Raw genomic sequence first — 23,028 nt, 5'->3', positions numbered from 1 at the left:
GTTCAGTCAGTTGAGCATCTGCCTTCGGCTCAGGTCACGATCCCAGGGTCTTAGGATGGAGTCCCACTTCAGGCTCCCTGCTCAGCGGGGAGTCTGCTTCTCCCTCTCATTCTCTCTCTGTAATCTCTCTCTCAAATAAATAATAAAATCTTTTTTTAAAAGGGGGGGGGGAAGGGGATTGGAAGATCAGAGAGATGAAGTAGGAGACCCAGGATTCAGGTGTCTGCCTCTGAAGCCCAAATAAGCATCTTAGTCTTTGACTCCAATCAATAACTGTGTCTCTCAGAGTAGGCTGGAACCCCTTCTGAGATGTTGGAAACACCCACCTCTGAGAGTGAAAGCCCTGAAACCATGACACAACCAGATAAGCAGGGAAATACTCTAACCTCTGACATAAACGATCTCACCCAAATGGTTTCCCAGGGATGACTGCACCCCTCAAAACAGCAGGAACTGGGCTGCAGGCACCTTTATATGGTGCGAACCACCCTTGGCAGTGAGATTCCCACATAATGAGTGCCCTGAGTTTATCCAGTACCTTTGCTGAAACCTTCCAATTGCCATTAGCTTATTAATCTTTGTGAGGTAAAGTTAGCAGTATTGTTGGACAGTTTTTTTTAAAGATTTTATTTATTTATTTATTCATAAGAGACACAGAGAGAGAGAGAGAGGCAGAGACATAGGCAGAGAGAGAAGCAGGCTCCACGCAGGGAGCCTGATGCGGGACTCAATCCCGGGACTCCAGGATCACACCCCGAGATGAAGGCAGATGCTCAACTGCTGAGCCACCCAGGCATCCCTCTTGGCCAGTTTTATAGTTAGCTTCTTCTTTTTTTTTTTAAGATTTTATTTATTTATTTATGAGAGACACAGACACAGAGAGAGGCAGAGACGCAGGCAGAGGGAGAAGCAGGCTCCATGCAGGGAGCCCCACGTGGGACTCGATCCTGGGTCTCCAGGACCACACCCCAGGCTGAAGGCAGGTGCTAAACTGCTGGGCCACTCGGGCGTCCCTATAGTTAGCTTCTTAAGAGCAGGAGCTGTATGGGTCTGCCACATACAGGAGTTCGAAGAAGTAATGGTAGTGTGGCAAAGAAATGGAGACCTTTGAAGAAGTGGTTTAGACAGAGGTGGGGACATAAGCCAGGTGCCTAGAACCCACCCTGGGATTGTAGACTGTTTCATCTGGCATCCTCGCATTGCCATTTAGTTCCTGGGTAGTCTTGGGAATTACTTCATCTAGTCTCAATTTCCCCATCTGTAAAATGGAAAAGGTAACAGTACTTACCTCCAAAGGTAGTTCTGAGCATCACAGGAATTCATATATATAACTTGGAACGATCCTGGACACCTAGTAAGTGTTCAATAAATATTAGCTAGTATTACAATTATTAGCATGGTACTTGGCACTGTGGAATGAATAAATGGAATAAGCACTGCTACTATGGTTGTAGAGTTTATTTCAAAATTGCAGGCTCTGCTACTTACTACTAGCTTTGTGACCTTGGACAGGTGGCTTAACTTCACGATGAACCTCTGTTTTCATCTGTGAAATGAGATAGCTCTGAAATGAAGATCTTGAAAGTGCTTTGTAAACTGTCCATCACTATATAAACATTAACCATTGTTTTGTACCATCTGCAGGAGTCTCAGCTCTGCCCCTTAGAATTCCTGACCTCTGAAGTTTCTTCATGTGTAATATGGCCATGGTGATCACGTCTCTCTCAGGGGGTTATTGTGAAAAAAATTAAATGATTAATGACAATATATTTATAGTACCTCACAGGGAAGAAGTGGACCATGCATGCTACTTCCCTACCCCCTAACAAGTGTTCCTTTTCAGTGTCCCAAAGTAAAGGAAGCTGCAGGGCACTGCAGCTGGTGGGAAATTGATGAAACCAGGGGAGCTGGGATTATTCCAGGCTCTGCCACTGTGAGGCCTTGCGCAAGTTACCCAACCTCTCTGAGCTTTCAGATTCCCTTCCTTTAACGAGACCCTTGAACTACTCTTACGGAAAGGACCCAGTTGGAAGCAAGGACCCAAATTCCCCACCCTCTATACCAGATGGGGTCAGGAGCCGCAAAAGAAGCGATCCAGGCTCTACAAAGTTGAACTGAGCTTGGGAGGCTCCCGCCCAGCACTGCTTGGCTTGTCCCAATCCTGTGGACCGGTCAGGAGAAGGCCACGGGAGGACCCCACCCCTCCCAAAGTGATAACCGGGGAGGAGGAGGAGGAGGAGGAGGCAGGGGGAGGAAGGAATGTACTGATTCACCGCCCCACCCATCCCCTGCCTCTAATCTCTCTTCCGGAATTTTACAGCCCTCTCGTACAGGGGCGGAGGCGGAGGGGGCAGGGCGCCGCACTCCGCCGGCTGCTGGAACCCCCCCCCCCAACACACACACACACACACACACACACACACACACACACACTCTCCCCGGGCAATCAGCGGCTGCGGGGAGCCCCGGAGAGTGGTGCACCGGCCCCCGGGCAGCGTGCCCCCCGCGGAGCGTGCTGGCGGGGGGCGGGGAGGGAAGGGAGCTGTGAATTCCCACGGGCCGCCAGGCTCGCTCCGGCGTGGCTGCCTCTCCTCTAGCCGGTAGGAGCCGGAGAGCTGGGGCGGAATCCCGGCTCGGGCCTGAGTGCCCTGGAAGGCCGCGGCCTCCTTCAGGAACTTTCCCGCGGCCAATCAGCTCCCCGGATCCCCATCTCCGCCGCAGTCAGGTGTAACTGGGTTTCAGCCAGAAACCCAGAGAGAAAACGACTTCAGGCACTGGCAGCGACGGAGAAGGAAAAGTTTAGAGACGTAGCTCAACCACCTTAGTTTAGCTTCCTCAAGATGGGACAAGGGCGGCTCGGACAAGGCGGGGATGTGCTCCAGGCGGTAGGTGCTGAGGGCCCGCGCGGTGGACTCCCCAGAGGAGCCCTGCACCCAGGCCTTGAACCAGCCCGTCCTGCTGGGTGCAGTTCACAGCATTCTCCGCTAACCTCGAGACTACATTTCCCCCGTTTGGCAGTCAAAAAATGTAAAAGAATTTGTTAATAACTGAAGCAAGTGCTGTTGGAACTGCAACTCCCAACAAAGGGATTAGGAGGTAATGATGGCCACAGCTAACATTTACTGAGTACTTACTCTGTGCCGAGGACTGTTGTTCTAAGCATTTGATACGTATGAACTAATTTAATTTTCAAAATAATGCTAGGACATGGAAATTTTTATTATCCTTCTATGGAAACTGTGATAACAGCAAAGCCACTTGACCAAAGTCACTCAGCCAATACATGATAGAGACAGGATCTGAACCCAGTGAGGATTTTTCCAGGGCCCCACACCCTCAACCACTATGCCATCTGCTGCTCCTGATGAGAATGTGGTTTGCGTCTACCCACCTGGACATTGGATTACGGTGTATGTTCTCTTCATTATGGCAACCTCTTTCAGAGTGACTTAGATTATCTGTGTGTGTATAAATGTTTAAATGTGCTCTCTGACTGTGATAATGTTTCTACACACTGAGACATCAAAGTACTAGGTTAAATGAGGCAATCAAGGTCACATTGTGAAATCGAGAAGATTCCTTCCCCAATGGTGCACAGTTGTCTTAATTCTGTCAAGTGCTAAGGCCAGAATCTTGACTTCCCCTCCAAGGGGGTCCCCTTTTACCTAGTGGTAACCTGGAGTACCCATCTCCACATCAGTGATCCTAATTTGACTACTGCTATGTTTTTCAAGGATGTTGCCCTGGCCCCCAAAACTTATTCCTTACCCTATTCTCATCTGTGTGCATATAAACTGCACCATTGGAGGTTTCTTTTTCTTTTTCTTTTTTTTTAAGATTTTATTTATTTATTCATGAGAGACACACAGAGAGAGAGGCAGAGACACAGGCAGAGGAAGAAGCAGGCTCCATGCAGGGAACCCAGTGTGGGACTCGATCCCAGGACTGCAGAATCAGGCCCTGAGCCAAAGGCAGGCACTAAACCACCGAGCCACCCAGGGATCCCCAACTGGAGGTTTCTTACTTGGTTTCAAGCCAAGATGATAGTTCATCTATTGTCAAAATGCAAACATTACAAGAGAGAAAAATAAACTGGATTTCACCAGCCATTTTCATGTAATGAGAACAAGATTATAAGAGCCTTCCTAAAAATGAGTTTTGGTGGAAGAGGGAGAGCAGAAGGACTATGAATCCCTGAATTAATGTCTGAAAGAACAGCAGAAATCATCTAGTGCAACCCCCCCTTTTATAAACCCAGGTAAAGAAAAGGAATGTTGCAGGCCTCTCAGAGATACTGAGATTCCGAGGAGAGGAAGGGGGGACCCTTGTGGGGAAGGGAACAGAAATAGAGGCAAAGGGACAAAAGACCAGGTTAGCCTCAATGTCAGAAGCCTTTCCTTCCAGTGGCAGGGGTTATTTTCCTAAGCAAGCTCTATGCCCGATGTGAGGCTTGAACTCATGACCAAGAGATCAAGAGTTGCCTGCTTCATTTACTGAACCAGCCAGGTGCCTCTCCAGTGGGGTTTTAAAAAATCTGTTCTCCCTGCAGCCTTAAAAATAATATATGCATTTTATGGTATGTAAGTTATACTTTAATAAAGCTGTTATAAAATAAGACATGCTTCTTATAAATATTTTTTAATTATAGAGATGAATATTTAATAAAGTAAAAGTCCCCCACAGTCATATCCAGAGAAGGAGCCACTTTTAACAATTTGTATTATATTGCTCCTCTAGATTTTTCTCTGCACATTCATATTTTTTTCTGTGTATTCATTTACACATGCATGCCCACACCCGCGCTCATGGGTATGTTTAACAAAAATGGGATCGTTTCTCTTAACAATATGTCTTGGACAGTTTTCTATGTCAGTGCATTTAGATCTACTATATTCTTTTAAAGGCTGCCTACACAGTATGGATGAACTATAATTTACTTAACAGGTTCCCTAGTGATAGATACTTGGATTGTTTCCAATATTTTGCTATTACAAGCAGTACTGCAATGGACATTTTTGCACATGCATTTCGGAACCCTTTTAGGGGAATTCTGTATGACAAATTCCCAGAGAAACCGTTCCTTTTAAAACAGCATGCTTCATAAATTATCATTTTCATCCTATTCCAAGTGCTTTGACATAACAGCCTGTTCCTGATCCAAATGACATAAAGTGCTTAGGATATAGTACACATTAAATAAATGTTAGTTATTTTCATGATTATTATTGCCTTTGTTTCACAAAATCATTGGTCTGGTTGGAAGAAATCCATTCCTTCAGTCAACAATTATTGATGAGCTGCTGCCACATGATGGGCCTGAGGAGGCAAGGGTGAACAGAGGTAGATCCTGCCCTCAAGAAGTTGACAATCTCATTGTGGATGGATGTGTCAGCTGTCAGTTACAACACAGAGATAAGTACCACAAAAGTGGTATCCACAGGGGAGATAAGGGAGCAAGTAGGAAGGACATTAACCAGTCTGAGGAAGGGCAGGAATGATGAGAAAGAAGTAACAGCTTCAATTATCCAAAGAAGTAAGGTAGTTAGTGCCCCAGCCACCTAAGCAAAGGCCAACCCACCATCCCCAAGAGATACTGATAGGACCCACAAAACAAATCAGTGGTTCTCACATGTCCATCCTCAGATTGGTGCTAGTACATGGGGAAAGGAAGAAATTAAAGATAAAGTGGTGAATTTTTATATGTCAAATCTGTTGGATTTATTTTTTTTTTAGGATTTTATTTTTAAGTAATCTCTACACCCAATGTGGGGCTCAAACTCACAACCCCAAGATCAAGAGTTCTATGGTCTACAGCCTGAGCCAACCAGGAACCTCTGAACTTGTTTAGCTTAAAAGAAAGCCTTTCCACTTGACAGGATGAGCACTGGGTGTTATGCTATATGTTGGCAAATTGAACTCCAATTAAAAAAAAAAAAAAAGATAGCCTTTCATTCTGAGAGTATATCCCTCCTTGTTTGGTGGGTTGTTTTTGTTTTGTTTTGTTTTGTTTTTTGTTCTTTTTTTTTTTTGTATTAAAATGTTCTTTCTTTTATGAAGCAGTGGTTGTAGTACATGATAGTTGTTTTTCTTGAATGTTCTTGTCTGACCAAACTAAAAGCTGGAAACCCAAGCTCAGATACCCTCCTCATTTTTTAAACTTTTGACTATTGATGACGTCTAAAAGTCTGGGGACCTCTGAGCCAAGGGACTTCTTTTATCATTATTACTGAAGTATAATTAACATACAGTGTTATATCTGAGCCAAGTAACTTCTAAGGTTCTTTCCATACCTGTGGTTATAAGATTCTCTGCTCAATAGTGATTAAGTCCCAGAGCTAAATTAAGTTTAGAATCTGTGAACCAAATCTTTTTCAACAGACCCCAGGTAAAAATAAATACATAAATACCTGAATAAGTAAAAGAAAGAAAAAAAAATTTGGTACCCTCTCAAACACTTTCATTTTTTGGTTCCCAAACCACATAAGAGTGTGTCAAGTTTTCATATAGACTTGGTCTCCTGTTCCCAGGAAATGCAGCACTGAAGAAGAGAAGCCACAGAAATAACAGATAGAAGGGATATGGGAAAAATCAATTGATGCAGTTTTCACAAACCTTTAAAATAGATCAATTTAGGTGATGATGGGGTTTCATGACCAGTGGTGACAGAGCCTCTGATGGGAATGCTGGTGTTTTTCTGGCATTTCTCTGAGTGGGCTGGAAGGGGAGGAAGGTGGGGTTCCCCCCCCCTTCCACTTATAAAAAAATGGAAGTGATGAAAAGCAAAAGTTTCCTGTAATGTAGTGTTAAGAGGAACAAATGAAATGCAGCTCCTCTGCAGCCAGAAAATGCAAACCCTCTGACAGGCACTGGGCAGGCCCTCCCCACTGATGCTGCGGGCACTGGCTAAGTATTCACCACCACACCTGGCCCTGCTGTTGCCATGGCGACTTCTCACCTTTTGCATTCCTTGACTTGGGGGTTGAGAGTGGTTCAGGGCGCATTTGAGCTTTCATGTTTCTCCTTGGCTTCTGGAAAAGGAAAGGGGAGGCAAGGGAAGGATTCTAAGTTAGCTTGGCCGGCCTTGGCTGTTTGCTTTTGAGCTTATGTAACTAAAGCCTCACTAGGTGAGAGGCCTCTGCAGCAAGGGGAAGGAGTGGAAATGGCTTTGGCAGAGCCCAAAAGACCTAGGTTCAAATCCCAGCTCATCAATGAACCCCTCGTCTGGGCTGGCACTGGCAGGTACAGAGAAATGACTGAACAGCCAGAGTTGGCCCTCAGAGAGGCAGCAGTCCAGAGGGACAGCTGGGTCAGCAGAGCCAATATAAGTGTCTTCTCGGCAGCCAGTGCCCACTGCCCAGAGAGATGACCTTATAGGGAAGGGAGAACCAATATGGTACCCACATAGCATTGAGCAGCACTTTTAGGAACACTCCAGCAAGGATTCCTTCCCCTTGAGCATGAAGCCATCAAATTAAGGGTGTCAAGAACTGAGACTTCCACTATGACCCCAGGCAAATTAATTCATTCTCCTAAGCCTCACTTTCCCCATCTATAAACCAAAGCTAATGATAACTACCTTAGTCTCGTTGAGAAAAGTTGCATTCATTAATATATAATGATGAAGCAAAGAGCAGAGAGACCCAAATTCAAACCTCGACTCTCCGATGCTCAATTGAGTGACCTTGGATAATTCTGAACTTTGGCCCTTCTGAGCGAGATTCCTCACCTGTAAAAGGGTAACCATAATCATACCAACTCCTAAGAATATTGCTAAAATTACACGAGGTAATGTATAGCATCAGCATGTAGCAAAATGCTGCTTACTTCTTACTAACAAGTAGAGCTCCTGCCCCAGTGCCTGATGTGTCCTAAGTCAGATACTATTGCTGTTGTTACATGGCACCTGGTTTGCTTTTGGTAAACATTCCTTTCCCAGCCTTCTTCCAGGCTTCTTCCTTCTTTCCTCCAGCCACTCCACCTTTGTGCTTTCTTTAGCTTTCACAAGTGTTAGCTAGGTCTCTCCCAGGCCAAGGAGGGTGCAGCTTAAGATCCATGTCCCTCTCTCCCTCCCCAGTATCCCTTTTATTACCTTGGCTTAAGCCTCTCTTCCTGGTCTGAATGAAGGGGAGAGGGCCTGGGCCCATCCCCATGGGGCTCCCCTGAGAGTGAGGTGGGGAGAGGCAGGGAGTGCGTCATCCCTGATGCAATCACGGGCTCATTGCTTGGCCCACTTCCTTCTCTTTGGGTGTTTACCAGAGCCTGGATTCCACACGATCCCTTGGAAGTGTGCTCTGACAGCAGGGGCACGCAGCACAAGAAATCATGTGACAAAGCAGTACTGTGTCCACCTGGGCCTCATGCGCCATGGCTCAGGGACACAGGAAAGAGATACCAGGTGTGAGTCCTGAGGGAGCGGCAGGGAAGGCAGGCTCTAGGAGGGAGGGACTAATCCCTAGCTGATGCCAGGGCCAGCTTCCAGACCCAGCTCCCTGAGTCTTGATGAATAGGCCCTTTATCCTTGAACTGAGAAACTTAGGGGGAGGGAGCCACAGAAGGGGTCTCAGGTGACATGGAGACCCTGAACAAGCTCAGAAGATCTGGTCCCTTCCTTCCCAATAGAAATCCTAGCCGGGAAGAAGCTTGTTTTCCAATCATTTGCGTAGGATCTTCATTTGGGGTGGGGGAAGCCTCATCAATATCTCAGCCTTGCTTAGGATGTTAGCAACATCCTAATAAGCACAGGTCGCCTAGTGCTAAAAAATGGGGCTTTGGGCAGTCAATTCTTAGCTCTTCCAGCTACTGGTTGGATGCCCCAAGCAAGCCACTTCCCGTCTACCTCTCAATTTCCCCTTGTCAAATGGGATAATAACAGTAGTCAACTTCAGAGATCAAGCCGGTAGGCCCACAAACAGTACAGGGCAATGGTAAAGCGCTTAATGACTGTTTGATATTGTTATTTTTATTCAGACCTTGGGGGGAGGCAGAGACAAAAAGCATCCCAGCATCAGCTGTTTGCTCCCAGATCCAAGCCCTGGAATTCTCTAGTGCTTAGAGAGCCTTTTTTTTTTTTTTTTTTTTCTGAAGCTAGGGCCTCATTGTCCTTTCAATATCTAATGACTGTTTCCCAGTTATCAGGAGAGAATCTGACCTCCCCTCCCCCAGAGCTGTGAAACCAAGTAGCAAAACTTGCTCAAGTCCTGAGTCATTCAGCAAAACCGGCCCAAGGTAATCGGTGGATCAAGGAAACCAGATGCAGAGTGGGGAAAACCCAGCCACAAAGTCGGGGCCTTCTCTTAGGGCAATTCCCTCTGTTGGTCCCTAGGATGAGCTTTCACCCAGGTTCCACAAATAAGATGGCACCTGATACCTGAGAGCTTCCCAGGCCCTCTGGTGCCAGAACAAGACATTGGCTGCACCTAGGTCTCCAGCCCATGGCCAGGCCTTCCCACAGAATCTTGTTTGACACAAGATCTTGGACAAACTCTCTCTGTCCCTCCACACCCCAGTCCCAGTCCTAGGGAGAGTTGACACCTTGTCCTCCCATCCTCCCCACCCACTCATTTCTCAGCCCCTGCAACTTAACCCAGCCACTCCACTCCCATGGCTGATCTCTTAATTGGCAGACTACCTCCAGGCCTTTCCTTCCTGCCCTCTGTAAACATCCAGCACTGTTGACCACTCTATTCCTCTCTGGATTTCTCTGAGGTCATAGCTGCCTGGTTCTCCTTCCCCCTCAGCAACCAGCACTGTTCAATCTGGGTTGTTGGCTGCTCTCCATTCTTTAAAGGTTGCTTCCTGGTTCTGCTCTTAGCCCTCTTTCCTCCTAGCCTGCATTCCCTTCCAGAGTTAACCTGTGTCCAAGTCGTTAACTTCCACTGCTTTGCTGGTGACTTCTCAGTATCTCCAGCTCAGATCATCCCCCTCCCCCCCCATTGTCACCTGCCTACCAGGCAGCTCTGTTTGCATGACCCCAGGCAGAGCAAAACCCATGTGCCCCAAAGTGAACTCCTTATCTCGCTCCCCCCAACCCGTTCCTCCTCCTGTGTTCCCCTGATGAATGTGCTCCCTTGATGAATGACACCACCTTTTCACCCTGTTACCCAAGCCAGCGGCCCCAACATCACACTGGCCCCCTCCCTGCCCTGCCCACAAATCACTCTACTCTTAACATCTTCTCAATCTTCCCGATTCTCTTCCATCTCTATGGTTTCTGCTTCAGTTCATGCTTTCACCATGACCTGAAGCCTAAATTTCTATGTCTTATAAATGGGATCTAGGCCTTAATTTCTCCCCCATTTGTACAGACTCATCCTGGAGTGTTTGCCCAGCTACAGTCCTTTTTCTAAGGACCCACTGTTGCCCACAGACCTTGCTGATGAGGTCCCCCCCCAAACCCCCATGTTGACCTCACTGAAGCCTACCCTGCTAACACCAGAACATTTTGAACCAGAGATGCACATCTGACCCAAGTTGAGTTGAATTCTATCTCCTTGGATTCTTGTCCAAATGTCCCCAAGGGTTACATCTGTAATAAAAAACTAGTGCAATAATCTAAAGAGACAATGGGGAATGGGCAATTGTGGCAAATGGAGAGTATGTGTCTTGTCTAAAGGTAGCAGCTGCTACTCTGCACTAGCAGATGGTTGCCATGGGAATATAAGCCCAGACTTGTCAGATATTCTGATTTTCCAGGTTTTTTTTTTATGTGAAATTTACCAATTTTTAAATTTTGGGCAATAATTCATTCTTTTAAATGCCACTGGCTAAGCATATCTTGTGCATGATATTTGGCCTACAGGGCTGCCAATTTGTAATCAGCACCAGGGAGTCAGGTTTAAGCACTGGACCCAAAGCTAGAGACAGCCACTTCCTGCCAGTGTATGGAGAAGCAGAGAAAGCCCTCTGCATATAGAGAAAAAAGCCTGTTCCTGTTGGCTTCTTGCCCCCGATATGCCACATGCCCACATTTCCTGTCCCAACATCTCCTGCCCTTCTTTCCAGACCAGGGACTATATAATATAGTAATGGGCTCTGATGTCAGACAGACTTGGGTTCAAGTGCCAGCTCTGCAACTCTTCAGCTGTGTGCCCTTGAGCAAGTCACTTCATCTCTCTGAACCTCGGTTCCTTCCTCTGTAACATGTGGTATGTGTTTAATAGGGTTGTTATTGGGATTGAAGAAGCTATTACTCAGAAAGCCCTGAGCACAGTAAAGCACCCAGTAATCAGTGAATGAATGTTAGCCAATATCATCATTATTGCTATCAGCAGCAGTAGTGTCCTGCCTCCCAGCCTAGCCCTTGTTCCCAGAATGCTTCTTTTTTAAAGATTTTTTTCTCTAAAAGATTTTATTTATTCATGAGAGACACAGAGAGAGAGGCAGAGACATAGGCAGAGGAAGAAGCAGACTCCCTTCAGGGAGCCTGATGCAGGACTTGATTCCAGGACCTTGGGATCATGCCCTGAGCCAAAGGCAGATGCTCAACCATTGAGCCACCCAAGCATCCCTTTTAAAAAAGATTTTATTTAATCATTTGACATATAGAGAAAGCACAAGTATGGGTAGGAGCAGAGGGAGAAGCAGATTCCTTGCTGAGCAGGGAGCCCTATGTGGGGCTCAATCCCAGGACCCTGAGATCATGGCCAGAACTGAAGGCAGACACAAAACTGACTGAGCCACCCAGGTGCCCCCCCACACACCCCAAATGCTTTTTTGTCTGTATAACTCTCTGGGCTTTTACCATTTGCTCTTATTACATATCACTATTTTATCTGCCTTGGTATATTGTAAACTCCTAGAGGGGAAAAACACATTTTATCTCTCTTTATATTGAGTAAGGAAGTGTATGTTTTGTACACGATAGGTGCTCAAGAGACATTTATTTGTTGGTACACTACTGGAATTTAGGCTGTGGGAAAATAAAGACCTTGTCTCTGATTCAGTTGTGTAGCCCGAGCCTAACACAATGCTGAGCACATATAATACCCTCCATTAGGGGCGCCTGGGTGGCTCAGTCCGCTAAGTCTCCAATTCTTGATTCCTGCTCAGGTCATGATCTCAGGGTCCTAGGATTGAGTCCTATGTCAGAGTCAGCACAAAGTCAGCTTAAGATTCTCTCCCTCTCTCTCCTCCCCACCGCCCCACCCCCAGTTCTTGCACTCTCTTTCTCTCTAAAGTAAATAAATAGAATCTTTTTTAAAAGCCCTCAATTACAGACGCCTGGGTGGCTCAGTGGTTAAGTATGTCTGGCTTTGACTCAGGGCATGATCCCGGAGTATGGGGATGGAGTCCCAGATAGGGCTCTCTGTGTGGAGCCTGATTTTCCCTCTGCCTGTGTCTCTGCTTCTCTCTTTCTGTGTCTTTCGTGAATAAATAAATAAAAGTTTAAAAAAAACCCTCAATTAACATATATTGAATGAAAGAATGAAAGATATCTCTTCACATTCCACCAAGATTCTTTATCCTTGGTGGTTAGTGGTACAAATCTCAATCTACTGTTTAAAACAGTAGGTTCTGGGGATGCCTGGGTGGCTCAGTGGTTGAGTATCTGCCTTCAGCTCAGGGCATGATCCTGGGGTCCTGGGACTGAATTCTACATTGGGCTCCCTGTGTGGAGCCTGCCTCTCCCTCTGCCTATGTCTCTGCCTCTCTGTGTGTGTGTGTCTCTCATGGATAAATAAAATCTTTAAAAAATAAAAACAAAATAAAACAAGAGGTGGCAGCCCTGGTGGCGCAGCGGTTTAGTGCCATCTGCAACCCAGGGCGTGATCCTGGAGACCCGGGATCAAGTCCCGCGTTGGGCTCCCTGCATGGAGCCTGCTTCTCCCTCTGCCTGTGTCTCTGCCTGTCTCTCTCTCTCTCTCTCAATGAATAAATAAATAAATCTTTAAAAAAATAATAAATAAATAAAACAATAGGTTCTGGAATCTGTTTGGATTTTTTTTTTAATTTATTTTACTAAGAGAGAGAGCACAAGCAGGTAGACAGCAGGCAGAGGGAGAAGCAGGCTCCCCACTGAGCAAGGAGCCCAATGCAAGGCTCCATCCCAGGACCCAAAGATCATGACCTGAGCTAAGAAGGCAGAGGCTGACAGAGCCACCCAGGTGCCCCAGGAATCTCCGTTAATAACACCCCATTTTGGGGATCTCTGGGTGGCTAAGCGGTTTGGCACCTGCCTTTGGCCCAAGGCGCGATCCTGGAGTCCCGGGATCCAGTCCCACGTCAGGCTCCCGGCATGGAGCCTGCTTCTCCCTCCTCCTGTGTCTCTGCCTCTCTGTCTCTGTCTCTATCATAAATAAATAAATAAATCTTTAAAAAAGCACACCCCATTTTCCCTTTGGGGGACTATCCTTCTCCCCTTAGAAGGGCTGATGCCCCTTCAGCTCTGGGAATGGTCCTGTGACTCTGGGCTAGCCAATCAGACGCAGCTATCCCCTGACTATTGTGATTGGCTCAGGATGGGCTTATAACTCAATCAAAGCCAATCAGAGCCGGGGCTATTGGAAAGGAGAAATACGCTTTCCACACCAGAAGCTTGGTCATGAGAATATAAGGAAGGAGCTGCTAGTGATTGTACTACCACCGTGAAGAGAAAGCTTCCCTAGTAATGACACAGGAAAAGGTCTGAGGAAAGAAAAGAGATAGGTTCCTAACATTTTTTTTGAGCAAGTGGATCTAGCTGTGCCTGAAGCCAAGCCCTTGACTGTTCTGTTAGAGACAGTAAATTCCTCTGTTGTTGCTGTTGAAGGCATAGTGGACATAGACATACACCTTTATGGGAATTTGCCAAGACCACAAAGATCCCCTTTCTCTAAGAACTGCCTCCTATTCACAGACTACACTAGTCACCATGTTTGTATGGTGGAACTCTTACACAGGCCACAACTGGTTGGGCCCAGAAAAGGACACGTATGGCTGCATAATCAGATAAATTCTTTGTCCTAGGGATTTGTTTTAGGACTGAGAGAACTGCATGCTTAAACTGAGGGATGAAAAATTGGGAGCTGGGAGAAGGTCACATTCACAGAGCAGCAGAGATGATCTGCTGAAGGAGAATGAGGCTGCCACACGCATGGAAGACGAAGCTGGAGGCCATGTTTTCCCAGAGATAGAGTGGAAAGAGAGTGCAAGAGAGCAGGGCTGCTGCTTCCTCATCCCTCCTGAGACTAATTACTTCTCCTCTTGGGTTCCATGAGATTTCTCAGTGTTCATAATTCTCTCCCCTGCCACCACCTCCTCCCCCCTTTTGAACTTAAAATAGCTCTAGTGGTGTTTGTCTTGTTTTTAAAGATTTTATTTATTTGAGAGAACATGAGCAGAGGGGGGCAGAAGGAGAGGGAGAGGCTGACTCCCCGCTGAGCAGGGAGCCTGACAAGCAGCTCAATCCCAGAACCCCGGGATCATGACCTGAGCCGAAGGCAGATGCTTAACCAACTGAGCCACCCAGACGCCCCTGTTTTATTTTTACTTGTAACTAAATGGTGTTCAGACAACCATCCCAGGAACAAGTCTGCTGCTAAACATCCTGTTCACTTGGCTGACAAAAACCCTGGCTCCCTGAATTGAGACAACTTCACATCCAATTACTACCTGTAACTGTGGCCCAAACACCTGGATTCACTAAACTGGCTTCCTCTTTTGTAAATTGGGAATAATAATGCCTACCATACTGGATTGTTGTGAAGACTAAATGAGATTAAGTGGAAAGAATAGCTTAGCACATTTTGGGGTACCAAGAAGCCATGTAATTGGTGTGAGCTGAAGGCAGGAGAGAGACTGGGTACAAGCCTAGAGCCAGTTCACTGGTGGGTCCCACACCGGACTAGCAAAGGAAACTTAAAGGTGCAGTCTTTCTCCCCATCAGCACCTTTTTCATCTCATTTGTACCAATTTTTCAAAAGCATTGAGGAAGAAAGGAATATCTTTGTTTTTAAACGTGTCCATTCTGGAAATCTATTCTAATAATATAGTCAAATAAGAGAAAAAATATATGCATAAGAATGCTCACTGCAGTAGTGTTTATATTAGAGAAAAATTAGAAGTGACTTAAATATCCAATACTGTGTTTCGCTTAGATGACAGTACATACATACATACATACAATATTTTTAAATAAAAAGTAAATATGGAATAGAATGAAAAATGTTATGGATTTAATGCAAAATTTGTCTGAATTTTAAGGTAAGGGCCCAATGTGTCCAAGAAGTTTTTCCCATTGTCTTACACTCCAGCACCATGCACACTGTCTCACACACCAGCCACCCAGCAATGCGTTCATTCATCTTCTCTGCCTTTGGGGTAACTTGAGTGGAAAAATTTAAGAAGCATTTATGTAAGTACAAGTCCTGAAGCCTCTAACATTAAAGGTATTGACAAGGATAAATGTCCACAACATTTTCCAAGTAAAAAAGACAGTTTACAAAAATATTGCAACATTTGTAAATAGTAGTTATATCATGCCATGGGATTTCAGGCAATTTTTTTTCTTCTTTATATTCTTACACATTGTTTGAAATTTAAAAAATGTACGTATTATATTTATGTGAAAAAAATAAAGCTATTTTCATGGGGCAGAGGAGGTTACTTTGATTTTATTTTCTCTTATATCGTCCTCGACACACGTTCTACCAGATTTCCTCTAACATATCTTTCTTCCTCAAGAATAAAGAGGTTTACCTGGCTGCTCAGTTCTCCATGAAGCTGCTCCAGACAGAAGCCGCTTCTATAGGGAAAGAGCCTGCCTGTCTGGCAGGAGTCCTAGGCAGCTGACTACTGCCCTCTCCTGGTCAAAATGGATCAGAGCCTGATGTAGCCAACACGATGTACCCAGTGCACCCTCCAAGGTCATCCCCAGAGGTATGACTTCTGGCTACTCCTGCAGTCAGCAGCGTGCTGCACATCAGTATCAGTAGCTCAGCACCTCATCCCAAAACATACTATGACCTGGGCATAACCAGGCTTAGCCTAATGACTGCAAACCCATCTGGACAATGTTGTCCATCCACTCCAAGCCAGAGGATCCTGGGAAATGCTCTATTCCAACTGCTAGAGCAAGTGATGGAGAGCTTTCCTGTCTGCCAGAAAACACTGATGGGCTTGGGATTTGAGAAAGTAGAAGACAGGATTGCAGGAGGACAAGCTGATCATAAAATCCCTTGTCCTTGTATGGTTCCTTTCACTTTTTAATGCATTTCCTGAAATAGTATAGCATGTACAAATAAATTCATACAAGGATGTCTGCTGCAGAATTGTTAATAACGACAAAAGGCTGGAACAATCTAAATATCCCTCTGTGTGGGAACATTTGGACAAAATGGAATAGGATGCAGCTGTTTTAAAAATGAGGTGGTTAAAAAAATGAGGTGGTTCTGGGGGCACCTGCCTGGCTCAGTTGGAAGAACATGTGACTCTTGATCTAAGGATTATGCGTTTGAGCCCGACATTGGGTATAAAGATTACTTTAAAATAAATAAATAACCTTTTAAAAAATGAGGTGGATTGGGCAGCCTGGGTGGCTCAGCGGTTTGGCGCCGCCTTCAGCCCAGGGCGTGATCCTGGAGACCCGGGATTGAGTCCCACATCAGGCTCTCTGCATGGAGCCTGCTTCTCTCTCTGCCTGTGTCTCTGCCTCTGTGTGTGTGTGTGTGTGTGTGTGTGTGTCTTTCATGAATAAATAAATAAAATCTTTAAAGAAAACAAAAACAAAAAAATGAGGTGGATCTGTACATGCTGCTATAAAAAGATTTCCAAAATTCATTAAGTTAAAAAAAAAAAAAAAAAAGCGAGATGCAGAGCACCTGAATGGCTCAGTTGGTTGAGCATCCAGTTCTTGATTTCAGCTCAGGTCATGATCTCAGGGTCAAGGGATCAGGCTCCACGTTCAGTGTAGAGTCTGCTGGAGATTCTTCTCCCTCCTTCTCCTTTCCCCTACCTGAGCTCTCTTGCTCTCTTGCTGTCTTGCTCTCTTTCTCTCAAATAAATAAATACAATCTTAAAAAGGAAAAGCAAGATGTATCAGAATCAATAAGTGTGAGTATATGTGTCTGAAATAAGGATATGTATAACTGCAGAAATAAGTTTTTAGGTATATAATCAGAAGGAAACAGCAGAAACTAATAATCATGACTGTCTCTGGGGAACGAAGGACTGAGGATCATGGCAATAGGAGGGAGGACTACTTCCACTATATCTTTTTGTAACATTAAATTCTTTACCAGGTACATGTATTACTTTTTCAAGATAAATTTTTAATTTAATTTTATTTATTATTTTAAAGATTTTATTTATTTATTCATAGAGACACACACACAGAGAGAGAGAGAGGCAGAGACACAGGCAGAGGGAGAAGCAGGCTCCATGCAGAGAGCCCGACATGGGACTTGATCCAGGGTCTCCAGGATCACGCCCTGGGCTGCAGGCGGCGCTAAACCACTGCGCCACCAGGTCTGCCCAATTTTTAATTTTAAAATAATATCTTTCCAAAAAAGCTTGATATAATGGCATCAGAAAGACTTGGGTTCAAAACTAGTTTCTGATATTTACCAATTGTATGACCTCGAGTAAATCACTCAGCTACTCTGAACCCCAATTTTTTCGTATCTACAATGGAATTAGTAACATCAGTCTCATGGCATTATGAGAGTTAAAGATAAGCATTTAGCCTCAGGACAATCTTGTTGCACACCTCCAGGGGCACTATTCACATTACTTTCTGCACAAAGGCTGCCCCCGGGAGATGAACATTATGATGCCCTGTTGAAGGTGGGGCCTGATATGCAGTAGATGCAGGGAGATAAACTTATATTTTCATATATAATTTCATTTTAAGTGGTCATCTCTTCAAAGAATTTTGTACCTAAAGAAACAGGAATGGATCAGCTGCCAAACTTAGCCTGAAACATAGGTCTCCAAATTCCTACTCCAAATTAAAAGCAAAACACTAGGGAAATTAGCCTAAAGGTCATGTGTGAGAAGAAAGACAGGATAAGAGTTGGAAATCAGGCACCTAGATTAGAAGGTAAGAAGTAAAACTATTTCTATTTGCAGATAACATGAACTTATACATAGAATATCCTAAGGAATACAGACGTACACCATTAGAACTAATAAATAAGTTCATCAAAGTTTCAGGATACAATATCAAATACACAAAAATCAGTTGAATTTCTATACACTAGTGTCTTTGTCCATTCAGGCTGCTAGGATAGAATACCATAGACTGGTACAGAAAAACAAAAATTGATTTCCCACAGTTCTGGAGACTAGAAGTCTGAAATCAGAGCTGGGCCATCACAGCTGGGTTCTGGTGAAAACCCTCTTCCAGGTTGCAGATGGTGATTTTCTTTAGGGTCCCTTTTATAGGGGTTCTAATAAGCCCATTCATGAGGGTAGAGCCTAATCACTCTCCCAAAGGGCCCCCCTTTCCTAATACCATCACACTGGATCTTAGGATTTCAACATGAATTTTATAGGGACATAAGCATTCAGTCCCTAATAACTAGTAATAAGCGATCTAAAAATGAAATTGAGAAAATAATTTAATTTATAATAACAAGAAGAATATACTCAGTAATAAATTTAACAAAAGAAGTACAAGACTTATATACACTGAAAACTACAAAATATTGTTGAACGAAAAAAAAAAAAAACAACTAGGGGCTCCTGGGTGGCTCAGGCATTTAAGCATCTAATTCCATCTCAGCTCAGGTCTTGATCTCAGGGTCATGAGTTCAAGCCTCTCATTGGGCTCCATGCTGCGTGTGGAGCCTGCATAAAAACAAAAAAATTTAAAAAATAAAAAGGCTAAGGCCCCTGGGTGGCTCAGTCAGTTAAGCATCCAACTCTTGATTTCAGCTCAGGTCATGATCTCAGGGTTGTAAGAGTCCCACATCAGCTCCACACTAGGTGTGGAGTCTGCTTGATTCTCTACCTTTCTCTCTGCCCTTCCCTATCCCTCTCCTTAAAAAAAAAAAAAAAAAAGAAAAGCCTAAATAAAGGGGGAGGGGGTGTCTCATTTTCATGGATTGGAGTAGAACAGATGACATTGTCTCTCAAAATCTCAGCTGGCTTTTTTTGTAAAAATTGACAACCTGATCCTAAAATTTGTATGGAAATGCAAGGGACACAGAATAGCCAAACATTTTTTTTCTTAAAATTTATTTATTTTAGGGTGACTGGATGGCTCAGTCAGTTAAGCATATGCCTTTGCCTCAGGTCATGATCCCAGGCTCCTGGGATTAAGTCCTGCATCAGGCTCCCTGCTCAATGGGAAGTTTGCTTCTCCCTCTAACCTTCCTCCATGCTCGGGCTCTCTCTCTCAAATAAAGTAAAAAGTAAATCTTAAAAAAAAGATTTATTTGAAAGAGAGAGAGAGCTTACACACTAGGGGGGACAGAGGGAGAAGAGAGAGAATTTCAAGCAGACTCCATGCTGATCGCAGAGTACCATGCAGAGCCCAATCTCATAACCTTGAGACCATGACCTGAGCCAAAACCAAGAATCAGATGCCTAACCAACTGCAATATCCAGGGGCATCCCTTAGTCAAAAATTTTTTTTCAAAACATAGTATATAGCCTATTACTTAGCTAAAATAATGTGTGGTACTGGTGTAAAACTAAGCATACAGATTAATGGAATAATGAAAGTCTAGGGGATCCCTGGATGGCTCAGCGGTTTAGCGCCTGCCTTTGGCCCAGGGTGTGACCATGGAGTCCCGGGATCGAGTTCCGTGTCGGGCTCCCGGCATGGAGCCTGCCTCTCCTTCTGCCTGTGTCTCTGCCTCTCTCTCTCTCTCTGTCTATCATAAATAAATAAATCTTAAAAAAAAAAGAAATAAATGAAAGCCTAGAAAAAACCCTTATATTTATGGTCAATTAATTTTAGACAAAAGTGTGAAGACAACAACGGGATATCCATGGTAAAAGAATGAAGTTGGACCCCTTACTCACATCATACAAACAATTTAATTCAAAATGCATCATAAGCCTAAGCTAAGAGCTAAACCCAAAAACTCTTAGAAGAAAACAGGAGTAAATCCCCATGACATTGGATCAGGTAATAATTTCTTAGATGTGACACCAAAAGAAAAAGCAACAAAAGAAAAAAAAGATAAACTGGACTTTCTAAACATTAGAAACTTTAGTGTTTCAAAGGACACCATCTCTTGATGGTGATAAGATAACCTACAGGGACACCTGGCTGGCTCAGCGGTTGAGCATCTGCTTTTAGCTCAGGATGTGATCCTGTGATCCCAGGATTGAGTCCTACATCGGGCTCCCTGCATGGAGTCTGCTTCTCCCTCTGCCTCTCTCTCTCTCTCTCTGCCTCTCATGAATAAATAAATAAAATCTTTTTAAAAATTTTTTTAAATAAATAAAATCTTAAAAAAAAAGATAACTTACAGAATGGGAGAAAACATTTGTAAATCATATACCAAATAAGGGACATGTATTTAGAATACATAAAAAAGTCTTAAAACTCAACAACAAAAAGACAAATAGTTCAATGTAAAAATGGACAAAGAGGGGTGCCTGGGTGGCTCAGTTGGTTAGACTTCTGCCTTTGGCTCAGGTCATGATTCCAGGGTCCTGGTATCAAACCCGACATTGGGCTCCCTGCTCAGCAGGAAACCTGCTTCTCCCTCTCCCTCTGCCTGCTGCTTTGCTTGCTTGTGCTCTCTGTCTCTCTCATTCGCTGTCAAATAAATAAATAAAACAAAATAATAAATAAATATGTAAATAAATAAGAAGAATTGAAAGACATTTCTCCAAAGGAGATAAACAAATGTTCAGTAAGTACGTGAAAAGATGCAAAGATGCTTAAAATCAAAACTACAGCAAGATACCAATTCATATCCACCAAGATGACAAAAAAAAAAGAAAGAAAAGAAAAGACAGTGACAAGTGCTGGTGAAGATGTAGAAAAATTAGAGCCTTCATACATCCTGTACATTTTTTGTGGGAATGTAAAGCAGCGCAGCCACTTTGGAAAATTATTTGACAGTTTCTCAAAATGTTACACACAGAGTTACTGTATGCCCTAGCAATTCCACCCCTAAGTACGTACCCAAGGGAAATGAAATCACATCCACACAAAAATGTGTATATGAATGTTAATAGCACCAGCATTCACAAAAGTCAAAAAAGTGGAAACGACCCAATGTCCATCAGCTAATTAATAGATAAACAAAATGTGATATATCTATACAATAGAATATCATTGGGCAATAAAAAGGAACGAAGTACTGACACATGCTACAAAATGAATGACTCTTGAAGACATTATGCTAAATGAAAGAAGCCAATCCCCAAAGTCATGTATTTTATGATTCTATTTATATGAAATGGCCAGAATAATCAAACCCATAGAAATAGAAAGTTGATTAGTAGCTGCCAAGGGTTGGTGGGGGTTAGAGGCTGACTGCTAATAAATATGGGGTTTCTTTTGGGAGCAATGAAAATATTCTGGACTTGTTCGACTCTGTGAACATATTTAAAAAACCACTGACTTGTATACTTCAGAAGAGTGGTTTTTTGTTTTGTTTTGTTTTTTTAAGAGTGGGTTTTATAGCATGTAAATTATATATCAACAAAGATACTATTTTTTTTTAAGTTGGGGATTGTTACATGGGAAATACTCATAGCTTCCTCCTGATGTTTCCCTTCCATGGAAAAGACATCCATTAGTGCCATACTCTTGGCTTCTCTCTGCCTGCAACTCACTCCTACCCTAAAGGAGAGAAGTTATGTAATTGATCTGTGTATTTGGAATAAAGAACTAACATATGAAGCTCCTCTCTTTCTGAAGGAAGCATTCTCCCTATTTCTCTCTGCCTTAAATTTTGCAACATCAAGCATTGCCTGTGAATGGATAGTTAAGTTGGGCTAATTCTGGGGTCAACATTAGGAAGCACCTACCCACAGACAAAACTCCGACATCAGCTTTATCAATACTAAGGCTGCTATTTTGGTCTCCACATGCCTTATTGCCTCATCTTATTTCTCAAGTGGCTCAGAACCTTTTGAAGCAAGGAGGGTGCTATTCATTGACCCCAAGAACCCCAGGCTGATAGGAGCTCCATCCAATAGCTACTTGTAAATCACAGACATTGAGTTTGGACAGGTAGCATGGAGCAATGGGATGAGTCAACAGACCTCATTGGGCAGCAGCGGTTTGGCGCAGCCTGTAGCCTGGGGTGTGATCCTGGAGACCCGGGATCAAGTCCCACATCAGGGCTCCCTGCATGGAGCCTGCTTCTCCCTCTGTCTGTGTCTCTGCCTCTCTCTCTGTGTCTATGAATAAATAAATAAAATCTTTAAAAAAAAACATACCTTATTTCTCCCTCTAAATTCATTCATTCATACATACATTTATTCAAAAAATATTTAAGTACCTAGCATGTGCCAGGCATTGCTAAAGGAGTTGGAGAGTTAGCAATGGAAAAAAAAAAAGTGATCAAAACCCTGCTATAATGGAGCATATATTTTAGTGGCAAGACTGACAGTAAACCAGGATATACATTATTTTAGATGATGGTAAATCCTTTTTTTTTTTAATTTAAAAAAATTTTTAAAGATTTTTATTCATTGACCCATGAGATACACAGAGAGAGGGAGAGAGAGGCAGAGACACAGGCAGAGGGAGAAGCAGGCTCCATGCAGGGAGCCACAAAGCCGGGATTCGATCCTCGGACTCCAGGATCACACCCTAGGTCGAAGGCAGGTGCCAAACCGCTGGGCCACCCAGGGATCCCCACCCCCTTTTTTAAGATTTATTTATTTATTTAAGATAGACACAGAGCAAGAGAGAGAGAGAGAGGCAGAGACACAGGCAGAGGGAGAAGCAGGCTCCATGCCGGGAGCCTGACGTGGGACTCGATCCCGCGACTCCAGGATCGCGCCCTGGGCCAAAGGCAGGCGCCAAACTGCTGAGCCACCCAGGGATCCCCAGATGATGGTAAATCCTAAAGAGAAAGAAAAAAAAAAAAAAAAAACATAGAGAAGGAGAATAGGAAATATCAATGTAGGATG

General features: G+C 44.0%; 1 long non-coding RNA gene across 3 annotated transcripts in view; it reads right to left on the bottom strand.

Moving 5' to 3' along the window:
• Positions 1 to 658: 658 nt before the first annotated feature.
• Positions 659 to 23,028, bottom strand: part of LOC112660512 (uncharacterized) — a 54,088-nt gene continuing 31,718 nt past the window's right edge. The window contains exons 2-4 of one of the 3 annotated variants that reach the window (XR_003136992.3): positions 7,577 to 7,726; positions 6,956 to 7,028; positions 659 to 1,351 (exon numbers count right to left, since the gene is read on the bottom strand). This is a non-coding gene — a long non-coding RNA (uncharacterized LOC112660512). Of the gene's footprint in view, positions 1,352 to 2,541; positions 5,317 to 6,955; positions 7,029 to 7,576; positions 7,727 to 23,028 lie in introns of those variants that run through there. The other 2 variants (XR_003136991.3, XR_004813874.2) reach the window with 2 other exon arrangements.

This window comes from Canis lupus, chromosome 2 (assembly GCF_003254725.2).
Source record: "Canis lupus dingo isolate Sandy chromosome 2, ASM325472v2, whole genome shotgun sequence".
NCBI classification, from domain to species: Eukaryota; Metazoa; Chordata; class Mammalia; order Carnivora; family Canidae; genus Canis; species Canis lupus.
Note: the sequence above shows the minus strand (reverse complement) of the source record. Positions and strands in the feature narration are given on the sequence as shown.